The sequence below is a fragment of the Vanessa atalanta genome, chromosome 16 (genome assembly GCF_905147765.1).
Source record: "Vanessa atalanta chromosome 16, ilVanAtal1.2, whole genome shotgun sequence".
Taxonomy (NCBI): domain Eukaryota; kingdom Metazoa; phylum Arthropoda; class Insecta; order Lepidoptera; family Nymphalidae; genus Vanessa; species Vanessa atalanta.
In genome coordinates, this window is record NC_061886.1 from 8454445 (window position 1) to 8475382 (window position 20938).

The 20938-nt window shown below is 31.4% G+C and overlaps 1 protein-coding gene and 2 non-coding genes across 3 annotated transcripts in view; 2 read left to right on the forward strand and 1 right to left on the reverse strand.

Moving 5' to 3' along the window:
• Positions 1–1766: 1766 nt before the first annotated feature.
• Positions 1767–1848, forward strand: Trnas-uga. Its single transcript has one exon. It is a non-coding gene; the product is annotated as a tRNA-Ser (tRNA).
• A 164-nt stretch (positions 1849–2012) lies between these two features.
• Positions 2013–2101, reverse strand: Trnay-gua. Its single transcript is given in 2 exon segments — positions 2013–2048; positions 2065–2101. It is a non-coding gene; the product is annotated as a tRNA-Tyr (tRNA).
• Positions 2102–6874: 4773 nt separating this feature from the next.
• The window catches only part of LOC125069917 (nucleolar protein 58), a 59978-nt gene continuing 45914 nt past the window's right edge, over positions 6875–20938 (forward strand). The window contains exon 1 of the mRNA XM_047679534.1: positions 6875–7103. The gene's annotated coding sequence lies outside the window, so the exon portion shown is untranslated. The remainder of the gene's footprint in view (positions 7104–20938) is intronic.

Here is a 20938-nt window from a genome sequence, read left to right on the forward strand (position 1 = left end):
ATAACAAAAACATTTTATTTCTATTCTTAGCTGTGAAATTTACCCATGTTAAATCAAGTTAAAATTAGCTTACTCTTAAGATATACATGCAAGACATAAAAAGTGGAGCCTACTTACAAATAAAAATGTATTATATCGTTACGTATAAATGACTCGAATGAAATATAAAACTCATCGGATCATTATTATTGAATAATAATTACTAAGATTGAAGGATTGACCGTATTTAATTGCTAAAGACGAGTCGTTAATCAAACTTACTTCCTCTAATTAAACTCAGATTTTCTAACTAGTCAACCATTTAATGGACTATCCGTTCGATTTATTCAAACAATGGCAAGATTTCTTCTGAACTAGTAACAATTGGTCCAACGCCCATGAAGGCCGAATTCACTTCCTCATTCAGTGTCTGACAATAAGTTAAATACCTAATTGTAAATAAATTTTTACTAAAAGTTTTTCTGTATAAATTCCCATTCGATTACACTTTTTTTGGTTACCATTGAAAAAAATATACAATGTAACGAATAAAAAGATAAACTGTCTTTAAAAAAAAAGTTGTCAACAGACTATCAAAGAGCACTAACTTATTATTTATTGAACAAAGCCTCTTGGTCCAAGCTTATATTGTATGCACACAAAGATTAAATTCAGTATGTTAATAATTTTAATATATATTAACACTGAGTCAAATAATGTGAACTTATGTTATCTGGAACTGACTCTAAGTTGTATTACTATAATTAAGAAACTATAGAACCGGTTTCGAAAAAAACCTGTGTGTGCCCAACTCTCTGTAGATTCTATATTTAACTGTTTATGTCATCGAAATAGGTTCTCACTGTTATTGAAAAATTAAATAATATTAATCAATAAGCATAGTCATAAAAATGACACTCTCATAAAAATAAGTCTTCCTAATTATCTTCAAAACGGTATAACGTCTACTTGGATCTAGTTCGGTATTAAAATCAAAAATGCCCATTTTCGAGTAATTGGAGATTAACAAAATATATACGTAGAATGCATAACGTCCTCCTACTGTTCACACAGCTCAAAAAAGGAATGTCATATTTTCAGGGTTCAATTATGTATGTATGGATGAATTTATGTCCGTATATCTTTATTCCGCCATAACTTATAAAAGTATGAACAAAATTTGATGTTAGGAGAACCGATAGAATCATAATCATCTCGGGTGAAAATAGCTATACAACCTTACCGCGTATTACTTTTAATTAGAATCTGTATTTACTAAAACTAGCTTAAATCAAAATTCAAAACTCAACCGTTTATTGCTATCAGTAAATATTCGAAATAATTTACGAAAGTACGTTATTATGCGACATCTAGCGTTAAAAAGCAGAAAGCTTTAAATTAATATATACTCGCTGTAAGCGCCATCTATTGATGAATAGCCAAAATAAAATTAAACTATGGTTAAATATTATTTCAACAGATGGCGTGCAAGCCCATTTCGTCCACAAAGTATAATAATTCTATTTTGCCCCGAGTCAATACAAATAAACAAATATGTAGTTTAAATACAAATATAATTGTATTATTGTCCGATGAATAATATATGAAAGGCCACTTCACCATACACTATTTGTATTTTCATTGGTAAAGGTTTTCTTTATTTCACATTAGGTCCAAGAAAGTGAAGTATCTATATCGATTTAGTTTCTTATTGTACTCTCTATTGTATAGAAGAAAAAAAATTGGTCTATGAATAACATTGGATAATTTTGCTTGGTTATATACAAGCTGCGGTGTCCGAGTGGTTAAGGAGATGGACTTGAAATCCATTGGGTTCTACCCGCACAGGTTCGAATCCTGTCCGCAGCGTCCTTTTTAGTTAATTATTTTTGTACATATATTATTTAGAGCACACATTGTAGCACTAATATTTATTTTTAAATATAACTATTTATTCCATCGTCCATTCCATTATTTATAATAACTACAAAGTATAATTATTCAAAATAAAAAGGATCCCAAATATGGAACGTTCCTTCGAGCCGGATTTGAACCAGCGACCTATGGATAACAGTAATTTAACTTCTACAGTCCACCGCTCTACCAACTGAGCTATCGAAGGGCTACTCACTAGTGTAAAATAATTCTTATATATAAACAATAGATTAAACACAACACAAATCCAATACTTTGTATTCTTTAGAGATGATTTTCAACCTACTAGATACGTGAACCCTTTACAAGTGAAGAAATTTTACGACCCCCAACGCCAGCCCATAATAAAATTATATGAGTGATTTTATGTGTGTGTGCGCTTAGTGACCTGAATGAATTAACATTCCCTTCAATAGTGAACATACAAACTAAATAGAATCAGAAAATGTTTTGGTTATAAGTGACTTATAATTTAAACAGACGACCATTGCAATGAGTAAAAAAAATATGCACAGCTTTCATTACTACAAACGCTTTACTTTTTTATTTTACCGATATCCGTTTGATTGAGGATTCGCGACATGAATTAAAATACTGTCTTTATATATATATATATATATATATATAATACAAGCTACAGTCCGCCCCATTGCTTACTTATTTTACTTATTTTTTATTTATTTATTTATTATGGTATCGGTAGGTGGACGAGCAAATGGGCCACCTGATGGTAAGTGGTCACCACCACCCATAGACAATGACGCTGTAACAAATATTAACCATTCCTTACATCACCATTGATTTGGAAGGTAAATATAAACGGCACACTGATAAAGAATTAATATTTCCACTAATTTATTCAATAATATAATATTTATATATTTAATCAAGTATCTGTTTTTTAGAAAAAAGTACTATTTATTGTAGTTATTATCTATAAATAAAAAACGGCAACGAATAAACTACAAAAATAACAGATGAGAACGACAATTGCAACTAACTTTGCACCCGATACGCGCCCAGTTCTGAACTCGGATTATTGTTCATATACATATATTCCGCTTTTGAATTAAACTAAATGAACACCGCTCGTTTCACCCTGAACATGTGTGTTTTGAACTTTTACTTACAAGAGTATATACTATAGTTATACATTGTTAAATTAAATTTAAATCCGTTTTCGTTGTAAGTTGAGTAAAAATTAATATCAAATTGTAATATATTTTATTCGAGTGGCCTTGATAGTTGTGTTAATAAAATACAAATAAATTAATGCACTTAATATACTCTAAAGCCATACATAATATTTAAACGGTATTAGCAAACGATATACGGGACAAATTAACAAAACAAACAGTGAAACAGCAGGCAAAAAGTGAAAGTCTGAGATCATAACCCCGTAGCCAAATTCATATAAAACCTAAGGAAGAGCCTAGCAGGGCCCACTAGACTATTAATTACCCACAAAAATTTAGTCTAAATGTAATTGTATTTTTACTTTATACCATAGCAGATCAAGCGCTCTTTGAAATTTATTGCGCTTGCTTAATCCTGCTCTGAATGTAGGCATTTATATTTATGGTATATCTTCTTAACTACATATTAGAATTCAACATACGAATTGTCGAAATTATCTTGACCGACCGCTGGTTATAGCTATGTGACGTCACTCTAAATTCAAAATGTTGCTCTCCAAAGGGTATAAGATCCTGTATTAAAATAAATATTGACATGTTGGGTATCAAATGTAAGGACTTAATCAGAACTTTATAAATATATATCACAGCTCTTGCTTGAATGAACGCGACAGTTGGATAAATCTTATTAAATCTCGTCATAATTTTCAAATAGCGATTGTTACGGAAACAATATTTATTTTTATTACTAGTTTGAAGATAATTAACACTGTTATAAATTAGATTGTGGGCACTTAGTACTTATTGCTATTCATAAAAGCATAGCCGTAAAGCAGGAAGTTGCCAAACCCTCGCACTATTTTCGTTCGTGTGATATTAGCATATAGGAAAATGAATAAAATTTTATGTATTTAAATATAAGAAGCTACTGTTACTTGCCGCAATTTAAAGATAAATATTGTCTATGAATAATATTGTCAGTGTGCTTTCACCCTCTCCGTATACTTAACTTACAGTTATATTTATTGAATTGTTTTGTGTAATAACGTTTACATAAAAATATTAAAATGCCACTACACGATCGGGGCAGTTGAATCGAAATAAATAAAATAAAATAACTACAAATAAATGAAATATAAAAAAGCATAAGCTAAATGCTATTAAATAAATTCAATAAATTTAATGTTTTTAACGAAACCTTTTGTATTCATAGGCTTTTGTATATTTTGTGATAGTCGGGGATTATTTTCTTAGACTGAACTAAATAGGTGAGATACTTATTAAAAGGTTAGGTCTTTAATAAAATTGTATTCATTTAAGGCAGTATAATATTGTACCTTCGGACTATTTCCCAAATTTATTCAAATCAAATCGAATAAAATCAAAATATAATTTATTCAAGTAGGCTTTTACAAGCACTTTTGAATCGTCATTTAACAAACTATTTAAAGTAAAGCTACCATCGGTTCGGAATCTAGATTCTACCGAGAAGAACCGGCAAAAAACTCACCTTAGAAAGTACTTATATGCCATAAGTCCAATCAAATCTCTATCTCAAGCCCTCGTTGTTTGTGCAATTTTTTAAGCATTATTATATCTCATGGTCAATTTTAAATGAAAAACAGATTCCTTAATAGCGCGTCTTGCATAGTTAAACTTATCGTAAGATTGAAGCAGGTAAATATAAATAGGTAAAGCGTTTTTCCAGCGAGAAAAAAAAGAAGGAAAATATAAATTTGTACATACTAATACGTGACGAGAGAAACACATTTTGGATACTTTAATATAACAGTGGGTTCAAATTATTTATTAATAAAGTAACAATACAAATTCTTGATGAAATGAAGTCAAAATATTACTTTTATTGATAAATGATTACGAAGCGCCATTTTGTTTGCTTACAATCTCAGAGCTCGAGACTCCCTTCGGGATGCATTTTATAAAGAAGAAATACTTACTTATAAAAAAGGAAAGTCTAGAAGTGAACTATGTATTATTTTTACCCGTCCGAAGCCGGAACAAATAGTTAATCTACAAATATATTGATAATTTTCTTAGAAATATTGAATAAACACGAAAAGTAGACACCAACCTTACGCAAAGACAAATCAGCATTCATTAGAAAAGGTGTTCAATTTTATAAAAAAAATCCTGCAAATATTAATTGCTATTCCAATTACAAAATTTAAATCTCATGTTAAGAAAACATTAAGTAGTAGTCGTTTATTTTCATGCAGGATATGTAACAATTTAATTGTATTCAATTAAAATTCTGTAATTTAGTCGATGGAAAAAAGTAACTATTGACCCTCTTGCTGGTTCTCGGTAGAATCGATAATCCGAACCGATGTAAACTATAAATTTAGCCTTGTAAAATTACGATTTAAATAAAATTTATTTTGATTTGTCTTAATTTGATTTACTTTACTCACAAAGCAAAATTAATTGCGTAACATTAATTTTATTCACATTTATCGTGCTATATTTTTCCAAGTGACTTCAGATACCGCTTAGACCGATATATTTGCATAGTTGTGATATTTCCGTCCAATCTAAATCCTCCAGGGCAATGACCCTTAAAGTTCAAGAGCCGTGAATGTATGCAAACACTGCAGTCTAAAATATCTTAACCTGTCGACGACATTACTACGATCGTATCTAGTAATAATTTAATGCAGAATCAATTGTTTTATTGACCAAAGTTAATATCTGCAATATTAATTATTATTGATATTCTTTCTAAATGGGAATATAATCATTGATCATTGCTTTCGAAAGAAATCAAGTGATGAATATTTAAGAAATAAAATAAAAGTATTTTATGACCTACAGAATGATAATGAAACCATACCTTTACGTAATTATACAATAAAAGTGTTTACACCCAGGCAAGCATTCCTACTCGTGCTCGGCGGGGAAGAAAAACATCGTCAGAAAACCTGCATGTATCGGATAAATATCCACTAAGCCATGTTGAACCTTACCCTCAAAAGGAGGCCTCGTCCAGCCGTGGGACGTTCAGGCCGTTACTTTTATTCCTAAACCACTAAACTCAGTATATTTTAAGCCTGGAATTTTCCATTTAACTAATCACTTAGATCTCATTCCAAGCAATCATTTGAAACGCTAGCTCACATTGCACATTGCGTAACAGCAATTGATTCCGAAACGAAAATTTATCCGTTGAAAAAATGCTATAAAAATTACCGGTAAGAAATACTCGTAAAAAACATAACAATACTTATATTAATTTTAAAATGGAATACAAAAACGAAAATAGAATTCATTAATTGATAGATACTATTTTATAATGCATTTAAACTTTCTGCAATGATGAAAAAACTTTATTACAGTTTGTAAATTATTAAAGATTTCACATTTTAAATAATGTGGGCCAAACTATTAACTTTGTACCAAATACTAAAGCATGACCTAACCTCATTTCACGGAACTTTGCTAGGGCTGAACCCGTTACTGCTTAAAATTTTGTCTAATAGCGCGTTCATCCCGCTCTTTGCACATTGACGTCATCAGTTTCACGGCACAGCTTCCCCGTATTGTCAAACACATATTTAATTACCAACGTGTGCAGTGCGGCACGCGCAAACCCAGTTGAAAAACGATCAACAACTCACATTTAGGTCACGCTATAAAAGCATCTAAGGCACATTATTAATTAAGGTCACTTTAGTGTGAGTGACGCGATGTATATAGGACCTTTTTATGAATGGATCTTAGGGTGAATTTCGGCCGATCCTTGCGTCTTATGGCGCCTGCGCAAAAAGAGTTTCAGACGCGTATATCAGTCACAGTGAGGCGGCGCGCCGGCTAGCGCGCTCGCCTGCCGTTCGGCCTGGAGCTCCCACACCGTCTCCTCATCCCGGGAGCAATTTCATCAATAAAAAGATGCCCCCAAACATGTTTACCCATTGTGTGTGTTACCGCAATATGTCAATTTAGCCGCATAACCTTATGTGAATGGACACGTGATTACGCTGCCGTGGTGTCTTCCTTTGTAGTGTGACTGTCTTTAGTGCTGGTTGTTTTTGTGAGGTGAGTTTTAATGGTTAAGGTCGGAGGTTACCCTTGTGAAATGTCAACTGCATATGTGGGCCTCGTGGTAAATTATACTTCGCGTGCTTCGACCACAGAGTCATTCAGAAAATCGCTGTTTCATTATATTTTTCAGGGCAACGTTGTTAAAGCTTGCATGTGCAGTGTATTATCTAATAGACATTAACAAAGCGAGTCATGACTGACTGAAATAATTAACTAATGAAACGATTGTGACATTCAAAGACTAAGTCATCCGTGCATTGTGTTATCTGATCGACATTTGGCCTTAAACTAACGCCAAATTCTAGTGATGAATGACAAAATACGTCTCGTAATAAATTGCTGCGTAAGGCATGAGTAACGAAACACTGTCTAGCCAGGGATGTTTTAACATTGCGCAGATCGCATATCACAAAAATATGATTGAATAAAATAAACCTTACTGAAGAAATCCTTTTCAGTAAAATACATTACAGTGGTTGCAGCCTGAGTCATACCACTTGACATTTCATTTAATATGAATTCATGCCTGCATTTATGGAACAAAGACATATTCTTTGAAATAAAAAAGTACATTACAGTATTTAATAGCGTTTTTTTTTTGAACTATGTAAGTTACATATGCGGAATGATTCTCGTGGAGGTGGATTGGATCTTAGTGAAGATATGTCTTGATAAGAGAAAGTACAATTAAAAAGCAAGAACTATTTTCTTTTTAATTATGGCACTTTTCGTAATTTTTACATTCATACTTTCTAAATGCTATATATTTGTATCTGTCACATATTACGAGTAATTCATTATGTATGGGCCATGTATTATGTTATTTTATAAACATATATAGGTCGATAGATAGATATTCTTTTATAGTACACACACTTACAAAAAAAATACTTAAAAAGCGCTTAACGTAATATGCACGTTTCGGGCGGTGATATCCAGATTTCATCTAAACGACATCGGGATTAGAAATTTGCAATGAAAGAGACAAGCAGGTGGAGGAATATTATAAAAACGTATATTTATGAAAAAAAACTTACAACAATACATAGAGCCGGAAAAAAATTGTACAAAAAAATATGGGGCGAATTTCGTCCACACGCGAATCCAGTTCAGTTAATTACGTTAACGCAGTCTGAGCATAACTTCGGTTACTTTCGGTAACGAACGCTGACAAGCACACAACGACATGCAAAAACATATAAAGTTGTTTGTAACATATTCAATATTAATAATTTTTTTTTCTCAAAAACGAGAAGTGCAAATATTTTCGTAATTAAATTTTACTTTACATCCCCTTTCATTTATTTATAACTTGACTTGGTCCTTTTTTGTATACTATACGAAATTAAAGCAGTGCGCTGTCAAAATTACGATAGTAGCTATAATGATGTGCTCATCATAACCACGAACCCATGCAGACAGAGACACACACACACACGGACACATATTAAATATTACGTACATAAAAATGACACATATGGTATAGGGACAGAATACTTTTTTTTTTAATTTACATATTTAGGCAGACTGGCAAATTGGCTATCTGATACTGATAACTTGATAAGTCATCACCGCCCAGACAATCGGCACTGTATGTACGGCAATGTTAACAATCCGTTACGTCGTCACCAACCGTGGGAAGAAAACGTTTACGTCTGTGTGACAACACACGGGCGTGAGTAAAACTTCAAACCGGAACACAAAAATACTAAGATTACTAAGTATTGCTGTTTAGCTTTAGATAAGTTGATGTGTGGGTGGTACCTACCCAGTAATAGCCATCATATCGTACTAAAAATACATAAATCTTTTTTAAACGAAATTAATTCAAACGATTTTAAATTAGGAATAGGTCGACTTAAAATAATCCTTTACATTACGTCAGATATGTTAAATTAATTAAAAAAATAGTATAAGCAATAAAATGCTGCATTTCATATGGCAATAAAACGTACATTATCTGATGGAACAATGTAACATAGACTAGATATAGGTCAAGCATTCCAGTATCTCGTTATGTTAATAGGAGTCACGCTTAGAATAACTAATTACTATTAATTGAAATTTATTCTCGAGACGTGGTTGTGTCACATTTATCTCCACCATGAACCAGTTGAACCACCAACCTGTATGAATTTATAATTTTTACAATTCGTTTTATTTGTACAACTGGAAAATGTTAAAACTTTATAAAAAACGTATACATCGTTCAAATAATTTTCAAGATATTATTACGCTACAGATTAACTAATTTAATATTTTCAATTGGATTTTTTTTTCCCAAATATCCCAAATTGTTTAAGGAATTACTAATATTCCTATTTACTCCTTCCTTTTAAGCTTATCACTTGTTTTAGGAGTGAGGACGACAACAGCCCAAGGGGTCAGAATCGATCCTGCGACCATTTACATCGCTAGGCGGTCCGTAAACCATTGCGCTAATATTAAAATATGTATATTAAATTTAATCAAAAAATTACATCTACGTCGAAAATCTTAATATCGCTTATTCTTATGCTGGATAACACAAAATTTAAGAAAATTTTAACTATTATGTCTTACCAGTTACGAGTTCTTGTTAAATATTTTGTTACTTTTATAGTTGATATTCCATATATTATAGCTGTCCATTCCAACTTCGTCTGGGTGAGAAAATAATTTAATTTACTTCCTGATCGCAACACCTACGAATCGGAGTCAAAGTCAAACAGGGATCAACTCAAATACACAAAAAAAAAATGATTTCAGTCAGAAGGAATTCACACGTTTTTTTATTGGACTACCTTATGGTAAGTGGTACCAGCGCCCAACGACATTGGTTCTGTAATAAATATTAACCATTCTTTATCTCACCAAATGCGCCACTTTGGAAACTAAAATATTATTTTGTGGCCGTAGTTACACTTGCTGACTCAGCCTTTAAGCCGGAACATAACATTAGCATTATTGTGTTCCGGTTTGAAGGTTCCAGTATGAGCTTTAGGCGGTTGAATATAGGATGAGTGGGGTAACTACTTAGAAAGGCTTGCACAAAGCCTTACCATTAAATGCACGCATAGATGACTGATATATATCAAGATATACAAAATGTTCAAAGTGGCTCAAAACACTTAACCAAAAGATAAATTGCATATACATTTATATATAGCGCTGACACGCTGAGTAACGAGTAATATCCGCTTCGGGACATAACCAAACATACGCAGCTACGTGTAATCGAATACATATATTCTAAAACACATTGGACCATTGTATATTAATCTTCAACGCCCAGAAAGCCAAGTGGTTAAGCAAATCTTAACCGAAGTTAACCCAAACCTGGATAAGCAGCACAGATTTTCCTTATGTTCATAAGTAATTGAACAGCACCGATCTTTTATGTGTAGCTATCGACCCATATTCACTGGGACAAAAATCGGCTTACGCTATTTGTATATAAGATTAAATTCCAAAGTATACGTAAAACATTTAAAAAAAACTTAAATATGTACGTTTGGAAGCCATGAGCTTAAATTCTGGGCATTGAGATTTCGCCGGTTGTTTTCAATATAATCCACTTCCTTAACCGGTTTTAGTTTCATTTTATTGCACTAAATTGACGATTATGATAACAATCTGCGTGTCAAAGTCTATTTACTTCTAAGGTAGATTTTAATTTTATTTCCGCTACGTCACAACTAAAATAAGTCTACAATTCGGTAATGATACCCGTTGACAATGGAAGAGTTCATATAATTTATGTTGGGCAAACTATCGACATGAATTTCAAATTTATAAACAGTGCCTGTCACTTTTATTACCACGAAATTGTTTTCATGTTTATTTGCGTAGTTCGTAAACAATATTGATTGGTTTCAGTCTACGAGCGAACATGCACCCACGTTATGTAAAGAGGATTAACCGCTCTTATTATGTTTTAAATATATCAGTAAGGGCAAGTTTGATTACAGTAATGATAGCAAGTATAGCAGTGTAATTCTAGTTTGCTTCGATGCTTCTTCGCGTAAGAAAATAAAAGACATATAACAAATCATAATCTGAGTTCATAGAATATGATATGAATTTGTATTTCAAATGTGAGATTAAATTGATCTGAAAATATAATCAAATATATATTACTGTAAATTATTGTAGTCCTACCGATCGAATTTCTAGCTAATGGCTTAGAAAGTATTATCCATACTAATATTATCCGAAAGTATCTGTCTGTTGTTGGTATGTCTGTTATATTTTTACGGCTAAACTACTGAACCGAATTTCATAAAATTTGGTAAGGAGGAATCTTGTAACCCATGGAAGAACAAAGCTGCTTCCCTAACACCCAATAAGCGGACAAAACCGCGGAGCAAAACTTTTGGTTTCCAACACAGGGAGGCTTAACATTGCTTTCTTCCTAACTTCAGACCACTTCTCACTGCTATTACTTTACAGAATAATTCCCTAACTTCATAAGCGTGACCAGACCCAGGTCAAGCGTATAAACCGCACCCCTACAGCCACGAAACATAATTCCATCAATGTATCGTAATATAAATTAATAGTACTAAATGAATTAACAGTTACTCCCATTTTTATTATTATTATTATACCAATCAGATTCCCTTAATTACTTATCGAGGAATCCCCGACATTTTTCGGTAGGACATCCCATCCCATTATTATAACGCGGATTCATCGTAGTCATCATTCGACTGACCTCAGCTTGATGATTTCAAACAACCGGAACGTATAATAAATGAATCATATTAATGTGAACTTTTAGTTCATTTTAAAACAGCTTATGTAAGTATGTTACGTGATATGTCAAGTCATGTTAGTAAACAATAAACTTTAAGTATAACTTAGTAAATAAGCACAATAGAATAGTATAAAAGTTGTTAAAGAACTTATCTAACATCTTATTGTATCTAACAAAGTTTATTTTAAATCCGCTTATTCTTTCAGGGTCCATACATCAACGCCTTGGCCGTTCGTTTGGCCCAATCGTTTTGATATACAGATAATAATTGAAGATATAAAAGTAATTAGTCGCCATTAAAATATCGATACTTAATTCAATGAGAGGTGAAGCCACAGACAGTATCCAGTATATTTCGTATATGTAGTACACATAGGTACATGTAAATGCAATTTTCCGAATTTACATAAACCAATACACCGCGTTCTATGTACGTTAGTTATAACAAAGTTTACTAACTCTGACAAAAGGTGCTCCGACATAACAGAGATGTAGGCGTAGTAATTAAGTTTGTAGTTAGTTTGATGAATGTGTTGCTTTACTTTTTGTTCAATATCTATATAACCACTAATATACTATATTAATTATTTTATTTCTATCAGTTGTCCTACAAGGTTCACATTGAGGTCAACTTTTATTTCTCATATTCACAAACGGTATTGAATGAGTCGATATATATCTTTGCCGATGACCTAAAAAACATGAAAAGTATCAAGGCCTTTAAAGACTCAGTACAAGTACAAGCCAACCTTCAAAGGCTGGTTGATTAATGAGATGGAAGTCAATGAAAAAAAAGTTGCTTCGTTCAATTTACTCGGGGGCATAAGATAACTAAAACGTCTTACTTTATTAATAAGTAGCACATGATACTGACATAATTAGCAACTTAGGTGTCATTTTGGAGATCGAAATCTTAATTCATTTTTTATTGAATCTGTAAAGACGTACAATCTTCTTCTTAAATAATTGAAACTTCTGGAAAGACTCCGAAAAAAATAAATATATAAATGCTTATGGGGTGGAACGGATTTAATAGTACTACGAAATTATCTTAATTATATATAAAATTGCTGAAACATTCGTCTCAAGAGAAAATGTTTTGTAAAACATATCAAAAACAAATTTAGGTCTGGAGATGTAGGAAAGAGTTTCATAAGCTCATTGCTTGTAACGATATTGATATCGTCAGTAACTTGTATAACTGAATGCTATGCTTTATTTTTAAGGCCAAAAAATATAAATGTATGAATATTAAAATTCTGCATTAATTCTGCATAAGTACGAACCCTTCTTTATAACGATGTAGGCAGTCAAATCAATAAATCTTTTTAATATTACGTAAATGCTAATTACTACGCTGGACCGGAATGTCTAGAACAATGTAACTGCAATATTAATCAGTAAGTATTGTGAGCCCTTGTTACTTGACTTCCTGAACCATTTCCAACTTTGCATTTCAATTTGTAGCTTCGCTTAGGGATTTAAAACGAATAGATACTTTCTTTTTTGTACATTGCTTCTAAAGACTATATTACAGAACGCAATAAAATATAATCTGTGGTAAATATTTCTTAATTTAAATCTTGTTAAGTATATTTTTAAACTTCAGTACTATAAATACAATTCGAATGATATAAATGTAGAGGAATCAAATTGCATTAACTTTTTATAATATGCAATTTCAAACAGAATCTAACTTATATTTAGGTATTTATAAAGTTTTATTTATTATCTCTAATATGTTCTTTTTTTAAATCGTCGGCAACATCTATTATATAATTAAATGACATTCGATTTTTAAACGAGTACAAGTAAGAGTAGAAAATCAAACAAAATGACTGTACAACATTCGTAGTCCATAATATTATATCGTTATACTAGATCTATTCACTCGTGAAGTACCTACTTCCACGTAAAATTTTTATCGGCGTGCATTAGTGTGAGTGATTGACGCTCTTACTTACAAGATGTCTTAGTGTGCGTGGTACTAAGAGAAAAGACAAAAATTGAAATTAAACTGTATTTGTTATTTTTTTTTTATTAAATATTAATTAAATTAAAGAATAGATCTATAGACGATTGTATATATTTAACTATGTTTACCTTAATTCATTATGGAGTTAACAGAGCATATCATTAGTGATTAGAACGTATTACAATTGTATTTTTGTCTTATCTTTTAATGTAAGCCTACGACGATTTATACGTATCTAATTGAATATGCATATGACCTATCCTCAGAACAGCTAACACGTTACGTCTGTCATACTATGATGCATTTATACACCGCAGCAACGTGACAATGCATTGCTTCTGAAATTGGGTTAAGCTCTCTGGAATAATTTCAATGTTAAATTGACTTTAATGTTTTTTTTTAATTGCATATTTTGACCGTCTGTCTCTTATGTCTTTACATATATTTTCTTCATTTTATCTGCTCATATTTTATTAAACTTTTTTATATATGTATTATTAATGTCATCAAACTTTGACTTCAAAATACTGTTCGAAATTTAAAATATATTTACTTACTTATATAACTTTACTTTCTTATATAAGCTATTATCTCTAAATAGTATTAGGTTAACCGATGATTATTGGTTCAAATCCAGGCAGGCACCACTAAATTTTCATTTGCGTAGTTTGTGTTTTTAATTCATCTCGTGCTTGGCGGTCAAGGAAAACATCGTGAGGTACATGTGTCAAAGAAATTCTGCATCATGTGTAACTTCAAACTTCCTTTGGAGCTGCGTAGTAGGATAAAGTCCAACATTCTCCTCAGAGGGAGAGGAGGCTTAGCGCGAGTTAGGTTGAAAGTGGAAATAAATATATTTTTCAAACGATTTTAAATTAATTTTTTGTTTAAGTTTTTAATCAAAGTGACTGCCACATCAAAAATATTTCACAGATTCCACTGATGACATCTTACTCATATTATTTTTAAATATCTCGTTTTATTCTAACGCAAATAAAAGTGTTGCGGACATTAGTAATATACCTGATGCAAAATAAAGCAGTTAGGTTGTTATTTAATTATAACATCATCAACGAAACGATAATTAATTAATCGCTGTCGCATGCGACAACGTTCATTCAAAATTGGGTCTAATTTCGACCGTCCGTCCAATTGTGGAAGTCTTCACCAAATAATTCATAGCCAGTCCAAGAAAAGCTAAAATTTCCGCATCGTCAGCGCAATATTACATAAAAATATGTTACCTTATATCGGACAGCTGGTAATGGAGTGGCTATTTGCCGCGTTGCGGTGTGCCCGGATGCGGTTGTGACGTCACCGCAATGTCCGGCTAACTTTAACAGAAAACTGAACTAACAAATATAAATTATCCTAAAATCCATAGAAATTGATGAATGTGAAGGATTTATGGCTTCAACAATGTTGGTAGCGGCTCCGTTTTCGTAATGTGCACTTTTGAACCCACGTAGTGAAATCGATGTGAAAGTTTATTTTTGAAGAATATTTAATATAAAATGACAAAATTACTTTTTGTCACCAACGTACTAGTGACTCGTAGATTCTAACTGAATATATCATTTAGATTCTCCATATACTTAAATGATCCATTTGAATCTGTAAGAAACATTCTTAATGATAAAATACGTTAAACATTCATTGCTCTAATTAGAAACTTCTATAAATTCATTAAATTAAATTCAAATATTAAATATCACGATTTTAAGTTTCTAGCAGTTTATGTATTTTTTCGCCCATAGACATTGGCGCTGTAAGTTAAATTAACCATTCCTTACATCATCCTCATTGTGTTATATCCCTTGTGCATTCAAACAATAGCACAACGATACTATTTCTTGCTCTTTGTATAAGTATCTGATGAGTGTGTGGTACTTAGACGGACTTGCATAGGGCAAGCGAAGATATAAAATCTGTTTGAGATAAATAACCTATAAACATGCAATGATATAGACAGTTCCAGTATTTCATTCGAGTATTATATCAGTGTTTTTATCTAGTTGTAATCGTGAAAAGTATAACAATTCCCATCGTGTAATATGTCGTGTTTACATTGTTTAGCCTTTATTCTCGCCCAGTCTCTGGGCGGTTTCAATCATTCCTGCTCATTGTCGCGGTTTCGCCTTTTGTTTTGTTTTGAAGAGGCTGACATGCCGCGGGTGTAGCTTTATTCATCTCGAGTGCTGGGATACTTCTGAAAGCAATACCATTGCTATTCTTGGATGTTTTTTTTTTCACATGTTTGTTAAAGTTTTGTAACTTCGCTTCGAGGGTTTTGAAATTAAAGAGTGCAGCGCTGTTAAACGTTAATTGAAGCGCAGTTTTACGTACGATCAATTATTTTGATTCTTACTTCCTTGTTCTCGGTGTTCTTGAGCTCAGTAGAATTGACATATTTATCATAAACAATAATATATAATATAATATAACATATAATCCTTGTATATGTAAAGAATTAATATTATATCCGGACAAAACGCACTGAATTTTCATGTCCTTAATTTGTGTTTAAAATTCATCTCGTGCTCGACGGAGAAAGAAAATGTCTTGAGAAAACTTGAATTTTCCGAATGAAACAGTTTCACGTGTATTTATCTACCCTTCCGCATTGAAGCAGTGTGTTGATATAAACTCCAATCCTCCTCCTCAAAAGAGGAGAACGCCTTAAAACAGTACATTTGCAGGCTGATGCTCTCCTTTAAAGAATTTTATGTTATAATATAATTTACATGTATATTTTTTATTAAAAACGAAATTCAGGAAGTCAATTTTTTCTTTAACAAAATAAATCTTATGGTAAATTACAAAAGACCTTAAAAAGAATGAATGATTGAAAAGAATGTTTAAAAATCATGAATCATGAAATAAAATACGTGAAAGGGTACAATGTCTCCCGAGAGATTATTCGAAAAATGTTTTGTCTTCTCTCTCCTTACGTAAGTCATGCGGAAAATTACGAAGTCGGTGCGCTCATCTTAGTAAGCTAGAATCGTACTCTTTGAAATGATTCTCTTTATTCCTGTATTGTTGTATTGTTTATTCCTGTAATAATGTATTATTTTAATATATACTATTTTATACGCAATCAGAATCTTTTTAGCTTTAAGAAATAATTAATGTCTGCTCTAAGTGATTATTATTGTTTTGTATAAATTGAATTGCTGTATTTGTTTAAATACATTTAACCGCTATTTTGTTCCTATTTTTAGGCTAGTTAAAATTTTGATATTTAATTTAAGACAGTATTGCGTTTTTATTTTTATTTAATAGTGTTGTTAATACCAGTACTCGTGAATTACAGTGCATCAGTCCGTGCATTTTGAATACTTTGTTTTCGTAAATATGCCGAAGGTGTAATTTAATAAATAAACTGTATTTGCCAGGGTGCAATTTATAATTATTTATCCTTTTTTATTAATAAACAATTCCCATTATTATTTATTTATAGAAAATTTTATATTAAATATATACAGAAAATATCCCAATTTATTTTTCCTTCAGATTTACTTGAAATCAAACGTTACGATGTCTATAAAAATAGAATCGAATTGATAACATCCGTCTTTTTTTGATGTTAGTTAAAAATATTGTATATTGTGTCGATTTGCTACTAATAAACAAACAAATTTATTATTATATGTTTGTGTGTGTTCCATATATTACTACTTTTATATAAAAACAAATAATAGTAACCCGCGGCTTCGCTCGTGCTTTAAGAGTTGCACCTCAGATGTTCAGTATAAAAAAGAATAGGTTCAGTGGTTTGGTCGTGACAGCCTTACAGTCTGACACGCAGACGGACAGAGTTACCGTTTCATTTATGATATTAATATAGATGAACATTATTATTGTCATAAGATATTACATGTTAATTTTTTTTTATTAAATTTATAAATGTATTGTTGGAAATTAAAAGTGTTAATAGTATGTTTAAGACATTCAAAGTTTAGTTTTCGCTATAAGAAAGAGTTGTACTTGTAGATTTCTAAATATGAACGGTTGTAAAAGAAAATGTAATCGAGATTCTTTTAATCAAATATTTACAAATTCATCGCTATCATGCTGAAGGTTTCCTATACACAAACTACATTTCATTTACACTGTTGAAGAATTAGTATTGGATGGTTGAATAAATTTATTTTTCCGACTTATGTATAACACGTTCCCAGCTAGTAAGCAAACATACCTATATAGATATTCTACCGCCAAACATAACATAGATATTCTACCGCCAAATAACAGTACACTGTATTGTTGTGTTCCGGTTAGAAGGGTAAATGAGCCAGTGTAATCACAGGCACAAGAGATATAACATCTTAGTTCCCGAAGTTGGTGGTGCATAGGTGATGTAAGGAATGGTTAATATTTCTTACAGCGCCTTTGTCTATGGGCTGTGGTGACCACTTACCATCAGGTGGCCCATATGCTCGTCCGCCAACCAATGACATAAAAAAAAAATACGGTATAGAAATCTACAATTTTACACTAGAACTGGATTTTTTTAAATAAAGAATCAATAATCAATCTTTTTTAATTAAAAAATACATGTTATTAATAATATAGAGAGTATATTATTAATTACATGTATTTATTTTTATTAAAAAAGAAAATCATAAATTCGAATGATTCTTTATTTAAAAAATAACAACATTGAATTGTTACTCGAGTGAAATTACACGTTACTTTCTAGTAAACCATAGAATATATTACTCTCACTATTCAAAATTATACAATTCTTGATTTCTTATACATTATTTTGTAACGACAAGTTAGGTATGTACGTATTGGTTCATATTTACACTAAACTAACACCTTATACTTAATGAAAAAATATGTCTTAAAAAACATCGTGTAGCGGTAAAAATACGAAAGTAAACGGGTCATTAACGTTACTAAATATTACGACGCTACAGAATTAATCAACATCAATCAAAATGTAGAAATAAGGAAATTCTGCTAGTGTTTATGCCATAGTTATAGATATCATATTATTTTTTAATTAGCATATATTCATTGAATTCAAGTCCTATTCTTTGTACGTAATTCTTATAATAGTAAAATAGTTCCTTTTTTTTGCACAGTTGACAGCTGTCACCACTGCTCATAGACATTAGCGCCGTTTGAAATTTTTACCATTGTTAGGGATGTAATATCCCTTGTATCTGTAGGTCACTGATTGACTAGCCCTTCAAATTGGAACACAAATATTGAGAATAGCTAGGTGGTGGAATATTTGATGAGTGTTTGGTCCCCAGAACAGATTGCTACTACCAATCCCTACTACCAAGTATAAATTGTTTCAAATGCAAGTTTACGAGCACTTTTTTAAACCACCGGCTCAGAATAACCGTTCTACCGAACTGGCATGAAACTTATTAGTTACGTGTTATTTTTAATTACTTTGTGACATTTGCTTTAGAATGTTCGATTATTTTTTGTTCGTTTAAAATTGAACGTTTAGAAAAAGGAGGTTTTGTAATTCGTTTATTAATTATAAAAGCATAATGCTTACTTTTTCATAATCAAATTAAAAACAACTACTGGTTCGGGAACAAAATTCTAATCTGAGAAATACCGGTGAAACAATAACAAATCCAGCAGAGCTGTGTGTCTTATTTTGTAATTGCTTACAATTTTTTTATATAATAAAAAAGTAACCAAGAGGATAATTATCAAGTTGTGCTTAAATTACTAAAATTAAGTTACAGTACAAAATACATACATCTTAAAAAAAATCTACTCGAAATACAGCAATCGCTTTTTTTTCATATAACTTCATACTTTAAAAAATATAACATATCTTTTGTAATTGCTTGAATTTATAAACATTTAATCAATAACTAAATGAACGCCAACTTCTGTGTCAATAACCTCTAAACTGTTACCGGCAGACCTACTTACATTAACGATTATGCTCTAGATATAGAAGTTTTACAGAAAAAAAAAAACGAATAAAAGCATTCCTATGTCGCTGACGAACTTTTCATAGTAGTAAAATCGACGTTATATTTTATGTTTTCATGTTACCTTACACTATTTTAAAATAGTTTTGTTTTTAAGTATTTATAATTTATATCTTGGCCAGCAAAATAATTATTTTCGGAATTCGAATGTGTTTTTATTGTAAATTATAAAAATATATTGTTTGAATATCGAATACATTCCAAATATTTGTGAAGCTAACAGAATGTTGTTGTGGTAATAATTTCGCCTTCCATTCGTTTACAATATTCTATACATCAATCGGATGACTCTGATGTTTTGGTAATATTTGAGCATCGATACATTTAACCAGATCATTTGTTATCTATTCAGCTCGAATCTTTGTTCGTGCGAAACATTAATAGCTTAACGATACATGGCCTTGGGATGTGAGGGTCGCAGGTTCGATTCTGCTCCCCAATGCTATTTACGTACTACCCTTAATTTAATCTTAACGCTTCATTCGAATAGCTACTTAATTTTCTGAAAACATTAATTAAAAAAGTTGAAAAATTACGAATAAGGCTTACAATTTGAATTTTAGATTTCACACTGAAGTTGGATGAGCTTACGAGTTAAATCCACTAGCAGCTTAGTACAAGTTTGTAGGCTATTATTTAGCCAGTAAAACTCAACTCGTTTTATGGATCAAGAAAGCGTGAGATATTTTGCAAATATTGCACGAACTTTTTCCAAAATATTGGTCCAATTTTTCCAGCTATTTTCTCTTCAATGTCTACGTTACATAAGCTACCTACTTTTTACTAGTATTTGCTAGTTAACAGTACGAAGGTAATTTGACCTTTGCATCTTGTCAAGGGCGATCTAATAACACAAATATAAGATAAATACATCTCTATAAGGAAATACGTATAACTGCAATTGTAGCGTAATTTATCCCTTTAGACAGCTAACATAGAGAAATATATAAAAAGAAAATTCCGTGTTATACTGTTTCGATCTTCAAATGCGTTTTGAAAATTATATAAACAATCCAGCAAAAAGTGCTTTGAATTACGTATACCTTTTAGTGTTTCGATCTTCATATGTATTGTACAAACTATTTAAACAACACAGCGAAAAGTGCTTTTAATTACGTTTACCTTTTTCGGTTTCTCT